This window comes from Rhopalosiphum maidis, chromosome 2 (genome assembly GCF_003676215.2).
Source record: "Rhopalosiphum maidis isolate BTI-1 chromosome 2, ASM367621v3, whole genome shotgun sequence".
In the NCBI taxonomy this organism is placed as follows: domain Eukaryota; kingdom Metazoa; phylum Arthropoda; class Insecta; order Hemiptera; family Aphididae; genus Rhopalosiphum; species Rhopalosiphum maidis.
In genome coordinates this window covers 38,773,616-38,788,228 of record NC_040878.1, presented here as the reverse complement: position 1 = coordinate 38,788,228, position 14,613 = coordinate 38,773,616, and positions in this window count along the sequence as shown.

Below are 14,613 nucleotides of genomic sequence, written 5' to 3'. Positions count from 1 at the left end.
ATGATTTGCAACTCTTCACAATAAAAAAAAATAAATTCATAATTATTATTTTTATTTTAATAATTGACTTATTAATCTATTTTGTATATGACAATTTTTTGATAACCCTAATTCTATCAAAAATATCCAGCTATGAGCCATTATAAAGTGTATTCTTTGATAGCTGGTGACTAGTTTATGAGTTTTGGTCCATAGTTTTCAATTAATATTCTTAATTCTTTACATTTGTATTAGTATAATGTTCTCTGTATTCATAATTTTGTTATCTTAATAGTTAATAAATGTATTGAATAATGCAATATCTAAAATATATATAGTTACCTTAGTACCTATCAGAGTTTAATTTTTATACTAGATCAATAAATCAAATTTACTGTACAGAAAGGCCGATTTAAGAAACCATAGTATAAATCATAGTATCATCTACCTAAAAAAGCACACATAACTACATATTAAATGATAAGCGCTTCTATGACCTGCAGTGTTCAGTGTGTACTGTACTACTGTCAACTGTCCACGACAAACCGTTGACTTAATATCAGCGATCCGCAATTGTCCGGCGAGTTTACTAAGTGTTCCTTCGGAGTTCGGATAACCACAATCCGACGAATAACAGTAGAGGCCATCCAATGAATAATTATCAAATGTTCCAACTGTGAATTCTCGAAGATCTCAGAGAACACTTTGATAAATATCATCGGAACTCAACCAATTGATTTCCGAGCTGACTGACTGACCAATATATACCCAAGTATAATAAATATGACCACTATACAGTACTTCTTTTGAAAATTGTCTTTTTTAAGACAGATTAATGATTATCTAAAAGTATCAAAATTTGAAGCCTAAAATAGTTTTTTTTTAATTTTTAGGCTAATTAATTTATCAGTTTATAAATTCCACCCGAATAACTTATTGATGTCTTTCACCCAAGCGATCAACGAGATTAAAACAACTACTTATTTGATCGGGCATTTCTAATATTTTTTATACTAAAGCCTTGTCTGTATTCTATATCCACTTACTCGTAATTCATCACTTTTATATAATATTAATGTCACACGATCTCGCTAACTACTGCATGGTAGACGGGTAACGAGATCAGTCATACACGCCAGTTGTCTATTTAAGTATTGTCAGCCGGATCGACTCCACTTATGGGACCACTGACTTAACTTATCTGTTACAAGAAATATCAAGAACATTTTAAAAATTATTTTAATTTTTAATGGTCTATGAAAATTGCTACAAAAATCTAAAATTGTATTTTTTGCATTTTATAAAAATTGATCAGCCCCCGAATAAATCTTGGATGCATCATTGTACAAAATACAAGCTTTTCATAGAATTATTTCGTTACAAAATATACCGGAAGAACATTACAATTAGAATATTAGATATTATTTAATCATATATTGTCCAGATTTTTTTATGAAATATACGATACAAATCGTATTAATACGGCAATACCTACCACGATACCTACATAATTATATAGCCATGTATAGGTATCTATATTAGTATTATATACATTATGTACTCTAATAAGTAATAGTCTATTACTTATTTTAGAAAAATATGAACATGCATTATATGCAAAATCCGGTCTTTAGTAATAAGGTAACAGATAAAAAAAACGTTTAATATATCACATAATATTATGCACATAATATAGTCATTTTATTTACGGCTTGAATCAAAACCAAAAATGAATAGTTTTAAAAAAATAATTTTTATAATTTTTGTTTTTAAGATCATTATGTAAATTTACGTCCAATTTATGAACTTTTTTTTAGTAATTAATATTAATACCTAACTACGACTATTTTTTTATTAGTCCTCCCTAAACAAAAAATTAATGGAAATATACCGGATTGTTTAATAGAATAATGAATAGGTATATTATAATAGTTGTCGCCAAAAATAAAAATATGACCATAATATTATATATATATATATATTAACTGTTTGTGTATATTTGATAAATTGTATAGGAGGTACCTATTTCATTTGTTGTGTAAATCCTAAGTAGGATCGTGAATTATAATAGAAGTGCTTGTAACTATAAAGACGCCATGATTTTATTATGTATATTGCAATATAATATAATAAATAAGCAAAATGTATTACTATTATAGTATTATATAAGTACCTATAGGTTAAATATGTACTGAGATAGTGAGATACTCATCCCTAAAATGACCCACCTGTACAAGTTATTAGTTTATTATAGTTATAACTTGTTGAATCCATATATATGTATTATAATTTATAACTATAAGGCAAATAAGTATTTTAAATTTTTAACAAGCATTTATTTATTGTTTTAAAGTTATTGACGTATTATAAGTTATAAGTAGGATACATAAAATGATTAATGTATTAGGTCTATTAGTTATTACCAATACGACGATATCTATTTGCACATGACAAAAAATTCGTTTGTCAGACAATTGTGGAGTCGCGACGAATGCAATGCCATTATTATTGTCTGGTACAAATGTACAATAGTCAATAGTAGGTACATCGTATACATTCTATACATATAGGAAAAACATAATATGCACATAACTAAAATCATATGTTGAAGTAAAATAAACAATTTTTACATTTTAGTTGGGTAACTTATGGTAAATGCATATTCAAATTTATCTATTCTTACAAATAAGAATTATTAGAATGTATATTGTATATTTTATAAGTTATAAAATATTCGAAAAATGCTTTTAAAGTAAAAAAGTGCTGAGAAAAAAAAAATGATGAAATCTTCTGATGATAGTTCTGAGCGGGCATTCGGAATCTATTTAGGTATTGTTCAAATAATCGACGATTTTATTAAAATTACAAGTCATATTTTTACTAAATAATTAAGAAAAATGGCGTTAAATCTCAACTTTCAAGGGAAATCATTAAGTAATTTTAATAATTTATTTAAAATATATTTATGGATAATTAGTTGATTGTTTTTAAAGCTTAAAGCTTGGATTGAATAAATATTTTGATATTAAGATATTGCTTATTTTTTCTCACTACAGATAGCACTACAGCAGTATTTCATATATTTTTTATTTTTGGTCTTCGTCAGGTAATAATAATGAAACTAGGTAATTTCAAACACACGATTAGGTGAATTGAATGTTTTTGTCAATTTATTATCCGTTCTTGGAGAAAAATACGTAGTATAGAGTCTAAATTTAGTTTTGAGTACTTTAATAGGTCTCGTTGTAGTTTCAATTTTGATACTTCCATATTAAACATTCTGCGAGACAAGGAGCAATAGACAATGTCCACAATGGTACATTTTATAGAGTATTGATGAACTTGGGAGTTTGAACCGTACCTACGTGCGAAACACGCGTGGTAGATAATGGAGAATGAAGAAACTTACGTGTACGGACTTATAAACAGATAACAGATAAATTCGGACTGTAAGTAAAAAATTGTTTGTATAAATATTTTAAAATAATTCAAAAATAAATTTAAAAATATTATATTATCTGCGCATAATTAAGTGCTTTTTCATTAATTATAATTGTTGTTGTATTTCTATGTATTATAATTATTTTTACCATAGATATTTATAGTATAAATGCGTGTATAAATAGGTACCATGTACTTACCACTAACTTTTATCCAACTTCAAAAATCTATGGGAAAGGGTTCTTGACACCCGCAGGTAAATGCATTTTAGCAAAAATATTGATCAACATATAAAAACGATAAAAAAATGTAAAAACTTTATAGTGGTATTAAAAAATGAATAAAAAGCGTTTTAAAAAGTAAAACAAATTTTAATGGTTACAAATGTATGTTTATATTTATTAACTATTTCAAATAACAAATAAAATTATCAAATATAATTAAGTAAACAAATAACTAAATCTTCATACGTAAATTAGGGATGGCATGCTTTTAAAAGTATTAAAAATGCATAATAGTACAAACCTAACTAACTATATCTAAGAGTATTTATAGTATAAACGTTTTGTTTTTAACTTTTTAAGCTTGTATGTATATATACTATAATATAACTTTATATGATTTTATTTGACTCGAAAGAAAAATGTATAATTTCTTTCATATAGGCTATCTTGTAGTACTGCTTGCTAAATCAAGGAAGTTAGTCGCATTTCATTGAAAACAATTGTGGACGTACAGTACAACTCAACATTACACAACTCTATCACTGCAGCAAATGCTTCATGCTATTTTATATGGCATGAGTTAATTATTTCTAAAAGAGGTGGTCATGAAATATGATGATATATAAGTACTTACATTTACTATCACTTGCCAATTACCATTGTCCATTTATCAATTTATCAAAAAAAGTATCACATTATCACATTGTATATAGAAACTGCTGTGCCGGACAGAATGAAAATGGTATTAATAGCTATTTGTATATTATGCATAATTCAGTAAAAATAATAGAGAGCTTAATGTATGATTCCAAGACATTTGAAGACAAGGGCCCCATTTGGGGGGCGCAACTAGGATATACTTTGGCTCCTCTATTTTTTTTCTAGTCTTATTGGCCTGGATTAAAATTTACGATGCGCCGACGGCGCACGGGCGATGACCTATGGCCCTATGAGTAAAAATTAAAATATATTATTTATTGTTATGAATACTATATATAATGCGTAGGTTCGTGTGTATAAAATATAAATATATAATACAATATTATTATGTATGTAAATACGTAATAAATAATAATGCATAATATTTATTATTTTTAGATTCTTATTAGATTATAACATGAACTAAACGTCTATGATCATTGATCAAAGCTATATTCAACTTTCCAGATAATGTTTTTTTCGTTAGTCGGTATAAATGCAGTATAACAAATTGTAGTATAAATATAGGTTTATCGTATATGTAAATATATAATAGGTACGTATCGGCGTATGTGGGTATTTCATTATACAATTATGCTTGTATTGCTTGTAAATTGTAATTCAGAATAATTCTATATTTCTAACATTTCTATGATGTCGTTACAGACTACCAACAGTTACACTTAATATAATATTATATCTTCAATGGGTGACAAACGATTAAGTGATTCAATGGTCATAGCAATAGAAAAAGAAGAAAATAACAAAACAGCTTTAGACGAAGCAGTAAATAGATTTTCTAAAATAAAAACTAGAAGGTATAAGCTAGAATAACATAATTAATTTAAAAAAACGACTAACGAATGTATTTTATATGGAATATTGTATTATTATTTATTATAAAATGTTAATAAATAAATATAATTTATTAATTTTATTTGGAATAAATTGCATTGATTAAATGTAAGTACCTATACTAAATATTTTTGGATCTATACCAAAGGCAAATAAATTATTAATGAATAATTTGAATTCATTAAAATATACCCTTCAAGAGTTACAAGCGACTTACACACAAACCATATCTGTATTGACTGTATCTACTATTTCGAAAAAGTGACCTGACGAAAAAAAAAATTGACCTGCTTAAATTTTGACACCCCTATTATAAAACTAAAATGGCGCCACCGTTTGAAGATAGGATACGATCCCGAGATCCGATCATGTTAGAATCGAATTAACTCGTAAGCCCAATAATAAGCTCATATAATTGGTTCAACTTATTCTTTTTAGGCAAAGTTCAATTTTCTGTAGGTATTTAAAACTAATCAAAATATACTTTTTGTTACAATAATTTATTCAACAAAAAATGAAATATAAATGTTAAATGTTTATAACTTAATCAACAATCACTTGTGGTTATGATTGTTATGAGTTATTAAATTTCAAATTTTTATTTCAATATAACCTATATATTCGTCATTTCGTCAATAATAGTTATGATGATAATTAATATAAAAACATATGATGTTGAATTGTCATAAAATAAATTGACCATGAACTAATAATTAGTTATAACAATAATTAACATTTAAACTATTGAAAAAATTAGACTATTAAGTATTATTGGAATATAATTTACAAATATTTAAATATTTATTCAAATCACAAGTCCAATAATGCTGCATATATACTTAGGACATAGGTATTATAGTGAGTAGTGACTAGTGACTACTGATTAAACTAACTATAGTAGTATAGTCTTAATAATTGTTATTGTACTAAAACCAACAAGTACTATTGTGTATTGAAAACTTCGCCATTGCTGTATTAAGTTTAATATATTATAAACACTAAATAAAATTTAAATAAATAATGTAGATTCTAAGCGGGTTAATGTATTGAATTTACAACGATGGATGATTTAATTTTGTATGTATTACACTCATAACCTTTTGGATCAATAAAAATGCTTTAGTTTCATTAATATAAAAATTACAAATTACAATATTTATGGTACATGCATATTGCATAAAGACATATTTATTTTTTATATCAATGTTAAAAATTAGATTTTTGAAATATTATACTCACACCTTATGTGTTTTACTCTTTTTTTATTTCACTTAACTCAATAAATTTTGTAATCTACATAAAAACAACGTAGAGCTTTTGAGCTTGCATTTAAAATTAAATTTGTTGTAGTTAATGCAACAAAACTAATTTTAAATATAATATTTTTAACAACTCTATATACATATAAGTATTCTATTTTTTATCTGATCGTTTTTATTTTTTATTTTTATTTTATTCTTACGTAGACACTTAATTTTAATAACAAACAGAGACCAGATTTAAAAAAAAAACACTTTTTTGTTTAATCTAAAATGCTTTAAATATTTTTAAAAAATAAATGACCTTATCTAATAGATTAACATCAAAAAACATAACACGAAATATACTTTGTGATGTAGGCCGATAAACTGTCTACACTCAGAATCGTTTTTTGAATGCAATAATATATACTGCATTTAATTTTAACACATTAATTACAGAGACTCACTCAATTGTGCAGCAGAGTAGTACCTACTTACCCATTTCTTTGATTCTGAATAGTAGGTGATGAAAGTATTGATTTTACAATGACATGCAATTATTTTTCTGTCTAGTCGTCACTTATTGGAGCAGTAAAAATTCTTCAATTTTCAACTTTGGTGATTTTTTCTGGTAGTAAATTGAACCTAATTGGTACTTTGAAGGAAGGGCCTTAAAACTTTCCATTACTTTCCTTAATAATCGAGAAAAACAAAACGCCGAATTTTTTACGCTAAACCAGTTTTAGACAAAATTGATTGATTTATTTTACTATAAATAATTCAAAAATGAAGTACAGTAGAAATTTAAAATTTTCTTTAAATTTGTATACTATAACTTATTAGTCATGAGCAAATCTCAATTTTTTTTTATTAATGTCAATAAAAAATTATTCATTGGTACAAAATTGTTAAAAATTTAATACAAGGTCTTACATAAGTTGTAAGTAACTATATAAAATTATTAAAATTACAAAATCACAATTTTTTTTTTTTACGTATTTAATGTTCAAATTTTTACAAAATTAGTTAAAATCACAAGAAATATAAAAAAATATTTTGTAGTAAAAATTTTAAAAAACCTTTAATTTTCAGAACTAAGATTTTAAAATGCAATATAATGTTTCTTTTACGTATTACATACTCAATTTAAAAAATCTGAAAACAAACGCAATTATTTTTATATATATTTGAAGTAATTCAAATTTGTACAAAATCACATACCTACTAAACGATAAATAACAATATTGATTATTATATTTTAATTTAAAAACATTCGTGGCCTTAAAACTTTTACGTATTTATTTATAAATTTTACAATATGCAATGCCATTTTCGAAGTATGTTAATTAGTTTGAACCTTTTCACACTATATTATGTTTACATTGTTACAAAACTTAGTATTTACAATAAATTATTATTAACTCAAAATTTAATAAAACTAATAAAATATGATATTAAACTATAAATATTAATTATTATCATAATCTCCAAATAATAATAATATAATAAATGCAATGTTTTCGGAAAACGGGAAAAAGTTATACCAATCAACCGTGATACTAAAAATAAAATAAATTACTTTAATAGCTATATAAAAAAAAAACATATCATGAAATGTACTTAGTGATATAAGCTGACAGACCATCCCACTTAGAATCGTTTTTCGTATACAATATGATGTATCATTGAATAAAAATTTAACACACTTACGGACTTACGTGTTACGTAGTTATATACCCGACACCCATTACGGTGATTCATATCCAATCGACACCTATGTACAACAGACCGGTACTCACTTTCCAATATTTTTATATTTAGTTATACATAGGTGTATAGTATATTATAAATTATAATAATAATAAAAATGAAAAAATGCATAGCAAAATTGGGCTACAACATTAACTTTTAGTTTCGTACTACTAGAAGAAGTTTAAAATGTGGATCGCAGTTATTCCAGATCATATTTAGTTTCAGTTGTTCAATATACCTGGAGTACCTAACTTACAGTTTTATCTAGTACATAGTCAAGAATTTCTAAGGGAGGGTTGCTATAGAAAATAATTGGAATAAAATAAATATAATATACTTGTCAATTTATATATATATATATATATATATGTAATAGGTACAATATATTTTTCAACATTTTATTATAGATACACCTGTTAAATTTAAGTAATAAAATATTATATTCCCATTTAGAAACGTTTTAATTCATATAAATAAATACTCGTAGTCCGGTGTTCTGGACTTATTCGGTAGTAGATAAATATAATTTTAACTTATTAAGTATTATAGTATTTATTAAATAAAAATTGTATAAAAGAAATAATATTTATATTTATATAATTTGGTTAATTACTGATTTATTGACTCCTTGGGTTCTTCTATAGCCTATAGGTGTAGAAATAATAAGGATATAGCCGATATAGGTATTTTACTTAAAATATTTTGTAAATTATAGTCATAAATCATAGTACAAACTGTAGCTTTGATAAAATAGTTGCTTATAGCTTATTATCTCCTTGACATAATAACTAATATTTTTTTACCTGTGATGAGTTATTTTTTAATTTTATGTATGAAACATTTATTATTTACGTTACATATTAGGTATTTGCACCAGAAACAATCATTTAAATGACTGACACATTTATAATATATTCAATATTAATTATTATTGTATACGTATAATTAAAATACCCGTGCTATATAGTACCTATTTTTTTATACTTATTAGCACATATTATGTAAAAAATTATTATTTTTTGTTCAAATATCCAATTTTATCAAACAGTGAACTTAAAATTTCTATAAAAACAACCATTCTTTCATAGTTTCAAAACATTTAAATTATTGTTATTCACAAATAACTTATTATGAATCCACTCGGAATGAATTAAAAAAAACTTATAGTATAAGTTAAAACAATATGTAAACAGCCGCTAATTAGAATATTTTTTTAAGGAAGATGATTCATCATTTTTGAATAATCAAAGAAATTTACAATAAATTAAGTAGTAGCGCGATTAACAACAAACTGAACAATCTTCAGTCTTGTGAATAAAATGTAAACCATTAACGGCATTAACTATAATTCAATGTTTTCAGTGATCGAAGTTCATTTTAACACGATAAATAAAATTATATAGACATATATTAGGTACTCCTATAATGCATTTTAGTAAAAATTATATATATATCATATAATGACATATTGTAATCATAATTTGCAGAAATAGTATGATAAGTTGGACAGAAACATTTAAGCACAGGTTCTAAGTGAAAACATTTGTGAAGTTCCATGTATATTGCACCACAATTCAAAAAAACTATGTTTTGCTGCACATACGTAGAAAATTATTTTTTAAAAATTTAAAATTTTGAAAAATAAAAGAAATATTTAGTCCTTATATGTATTACAACAAAAATCCAAATGAAATTCAGGTCATGCATTTGAAATAATTTATGTCACCTTTATCGTCGAACACCGTGTATCGTATTTACTATTTAGGTACAATTGCATATAGAGGACGGAAAATACCAGTAAAATCCATAGTCGACAATTATAAGTTCAAATAGCAGTTGTTTAAGCTTAACAATGACGTAGTTGATTACACATATTTATTTTCATTTTTGTAAACATATCTGTTTCAGTGCTTATTTAAAAAAATTTTTATGGAAAAACTAGGGCATTCTATCATTTCCATTGAATATAAATCAATGATCATCCATATTAAAACAGTCAACTATAATAAGTGTAACCTAACTCACATGCGTTATCTCCATTCAGCAAACAGCAAACGCGTGTCATAAGTAGTAAATTGAACATTCTGAATAATCCATTTAACTCTGTTATGTTTTATATTAGAGCAGTTAGTACCAGATCTAAGTCTCCGAGGACCGAAGTGCAACAATTAATAATCGAGTCTCATTAAAAAAATAAAATTGCAATTTATAACTTATTCTAACTCCTTAATGATATATTTTTTGGTGTTTAATAACATTAAAAAAAGTTAAGATGGATTAAAAAAATGAGGTACCTCAGAGGTGCTAAACAATTATCGGATATTAATGGAGAGAATTTGAGTTCCAGCTTGATGTTATTCGTGTAAACATGGAAAGTCATAATGGACTCACACCTATTATATGCGATTAAATACATTTTAAACATTATTCTTAAATTAAATATATCATATATTATGTTATTTACTATTATCATATACATTACCTACTCTAAACCTAAAAACTAAAAGCATATAAACATTCGATATCGGATGAATTATTTTAAATAGGTAACCATATATATATATATATTTAAGGTTTTCTATACGGACCTCTCCCGTTTATCGTATCACGAAAATAAATACTTAATAGGAATACGAAGTTAAATCTTAAAAGTAGCATTCCATTTCACGAATTATGGTACTTACATGGGCATAACTAGGATTTAATAGTTAGAGTCCTAGAAAACCAAAGTTAAAAATAACTTGCAGGCTATCTGTCAACTGAGGCTAAATATTAAAACCTTATATAGGGGGGCTAAATACAAATATAGAGTGGAAAATCTCCCCTAGACCCCCCTAGTTACGCCGATGGGTGCTTAATAATAATATGTGTATATTACCTATTTACGTATTTTAATAGTGATTGGTGAGCTATTGATCTATTTATCTTTTCTAATCTTCTCAAGTTATATTTACAATAACTATCATATAGTAATACTATATGATGAGCTAATTAATAATAATAAAACATATTAGTAGGTATTTTTACTATTTTATAAAATATTTTTTTTGCATACACATAAAATATATTATTATTGTGTGTGTTAGCAGTGCTTATAACTAGCTTTAGGTAGGCATCTTAATTCGTTGGTCACCCATTAATTAAAAATAATTAGACGTGTGAACCTAGCTGTTTATATAAGTATAGCAAACAAATATCGGATTACATAATATTGTTCGTACTAATTGTATCTGTACATATTGTCATGGGCGTTATTACTGTTTTCTAAAGGAAAAAGAGAAGAAATGTGTATGTATTTTCTTAGCCGTTGATTATACTTTATACTTATTAATTATAAATAAAATTACTTGTACGTAATATAAATAAATTATAGATTAAAATGTAATTGTTTTGACTTAAGGTAATGATTTATTTAACATTTCGGAAAAGTATGAGTAATTACATTAACTATTTGTATTTATTGCGTTATATTTGTATGCATCACAAATTATATAGACGATGTTTGCTATTTGATTTCTGGGAGTCTAAATATTACGTTACCTCTTACTAGTTTTACCTGTAAACACGCCAATGTATTAATCTACAAGAAAAATTAAACTTATATTATAGTTTACGTATTGTATTTTTTGTTGAACAAAGAATAATAACCCAAAATAGTTTGATGAGAATTAAAAAAAAAAATACCTTTAGGTAACCGTCGTATTGTTATTGTTACCTAACTGAAACTAATTTGTAATTCACATGACCTGAAGTAAGTAATAGCATAGGTATTAGGTATATAATACTATAAATAGCAATGTGGAGTCTTAGATGTTTAAATCCAATTAAGGAATAGTACTAGATTGTACTAATGATGCGAAACTGACCAACAAAATGTATGTAAAGATAAACTGTAGACTGAAAGGTAAATTATGTAAGCAATAATATTATTATAACGTTTCACAGTATCACTTTAATAATTAAATATCAACGGGGGCCCGGAGCCTCAAATAATATCGGGGCCCGGGGCTGCATCCCCCTAGCCCCTCCACTAAGTTCAGCTCTGGGCTCTTAACTATAAATGAGTAAAAAGATACCATATAGAACAGAAATAGCCGTTCAACCGTTGCGATTAAATAAAATTAAAATTGTTTAAAAAGTAAACAATATTATAGTAGCAAAAAGAATAAACGAAAAATCGAGTGAAAAACACAAATGACCCAGTTTAAATAATATTCGACCTTGAAGAATTGAAACCCTGTTTAATCAATAAACTGCGAGGTGGTTGATGGTTAGGTGTGGTGGTGAACTGATGCTTGCGCACCCATCGTTTACTCTCGGCCTGACCCACTTATCTCGCCATAATATCACTTATCGGCTACCTACTGGGCCATTTTTCCGAATGCAGTTCAAAAAAAAAAATCATTTACTCATTCAAGTGAATAAATATCCAAAAACTGAGGAAGTTGCTAAGAAACAATGCAGCTGTATTTCCTGTGTCAAAATTTAGTAGATTTCAACTGTATATATATATATATATATATACAGATGAGATACCTCATCATTGAGCAGATCATTGTAATTATAATGACTAACTAATGAGTTTAATTCGAATTCAGTCATAAAACAATGAATATGAAAAATGATTATACCTAAACAGAGTTCGTGTGTCAATCTCATTAAAATATTTTAAAATATTATACCTGTCATTATACGTCTATACCAACATAATTGTTAATAAACTTATAAAAGTCAATAACGCACATGGCATATCGTAGAACAGTGTGAATAGATGCGTAGTATAAACTATTTTGAAAACTTTATAACGTCTAGAAAATAATAATAATAATAGGTATATTACATTTTATGAAAATTGGAAGACCCTACAGACTACGCAGTTAACTATTTATTTTTAAATTAACAGATTTGTAAAAAACTGGTTGAGTAATATTTCCGTTTTTTCATAACATGGTTTCCATTTATTTATCCTTATCAACCTGATCATATTGAAAAGTACTTTTGCAATTATTTAATACCAACTAGATTCTATTACGAACCATCATAATTCAATCTCAAAGTTGAAGATTGATACAATTATAAATTTTACTACACTAAACAGTAATGACAAACATAGATAAACTCCATCGCGCATTGTAAATCCAAATGATTACGTTCAAAACTTAAAATTAAAACAATTAAAATAATTTCTAATTATTTTTTTCATAATATTACATGATAGAATGTATAGAATGATCCATAAGTACCTAAACCTTCTTCATTCTTTAATAATACATTTTTTATTCATAATCTGGTTTTGAGAATTTTTAATTTTACTATAAACCATAATTTTGATAACTTATAATTATCATACTTTTTATTAATGATGTTATACACTCTTAGAGTCTTAGTAACTAATAAGGCAAGGAGAAACTTCAAAATTTCAAATTCATTATCTTTTTTTTTTTGTAAATTGTTAAACAATTTTTTTTTGAATATCTAGTATCTAAGTTATTTAATTAAAGTACCAAAGATAAGTTATAAAATGTCGATACATTAATATAAATTGATATAATTTTAAATTTATCTTTTTAACTTAGTATTATGGATTATTTTCCTAAGTGACTAAGTACCTACATTAAGATTTTAAGTTTAAGAATATTGATGTTTAAATGTTTACTAAAATGAATTAAAATGTTTCACTTAAGAGGAAGATACACTTGTATATTGTGTTGGCCCAGTCTCACAAAATATATAAAACATAGTAAAAAAAGTGGGAAAGAACTGAGACGGCTACAGTCATGACTCATGAACAACATTTTTACCACATAAAAAAAGAGAACATTGACTGTAAAAAAACGTTTTTATCGATATCGGAAATACAAAAAAAATTGTTCAATTTTCAAAAACTCAAAAATAATAGATTTGAAACAACAAGAACTTATTTCGCATAAATGAAATCAAAAAAATAAAAATTCACAGATTATGTTTTCAACTATCTACATTGTATATTAATTATCAATTTGGAGTCTACTTTGGAAACTATCACTATAGCCTTAGTGATTTTATCTATCTATCCTAAACAGATTTTAATATGTTTGAATTTTAAGGCGGAGATAGCATAATACGGGTCGCGGGTGTAACTGTGTAACATCCACTAGCGGATTTGCGGCCCCTAAACAAGTGATTTTATGGTTCGGTTGGACGCATAATCTAATACAAATTTTTAAAACAGATATAGATTTTTAAGAACTTGGTATAATGGTATAGATCGGAGCAGGGTCAGATTGAGGGGAGGACTGAGTGGGCTGCAACCCAGGGGCCCCTACAATTTTATGATATTTAAATTAGGATGCAGAAAAAATATTTTATTTATATTTACACATACATAATTAAATAATATTGAACTTTATTTGGACATTTAAAAATTTTTATTTTACTAACTA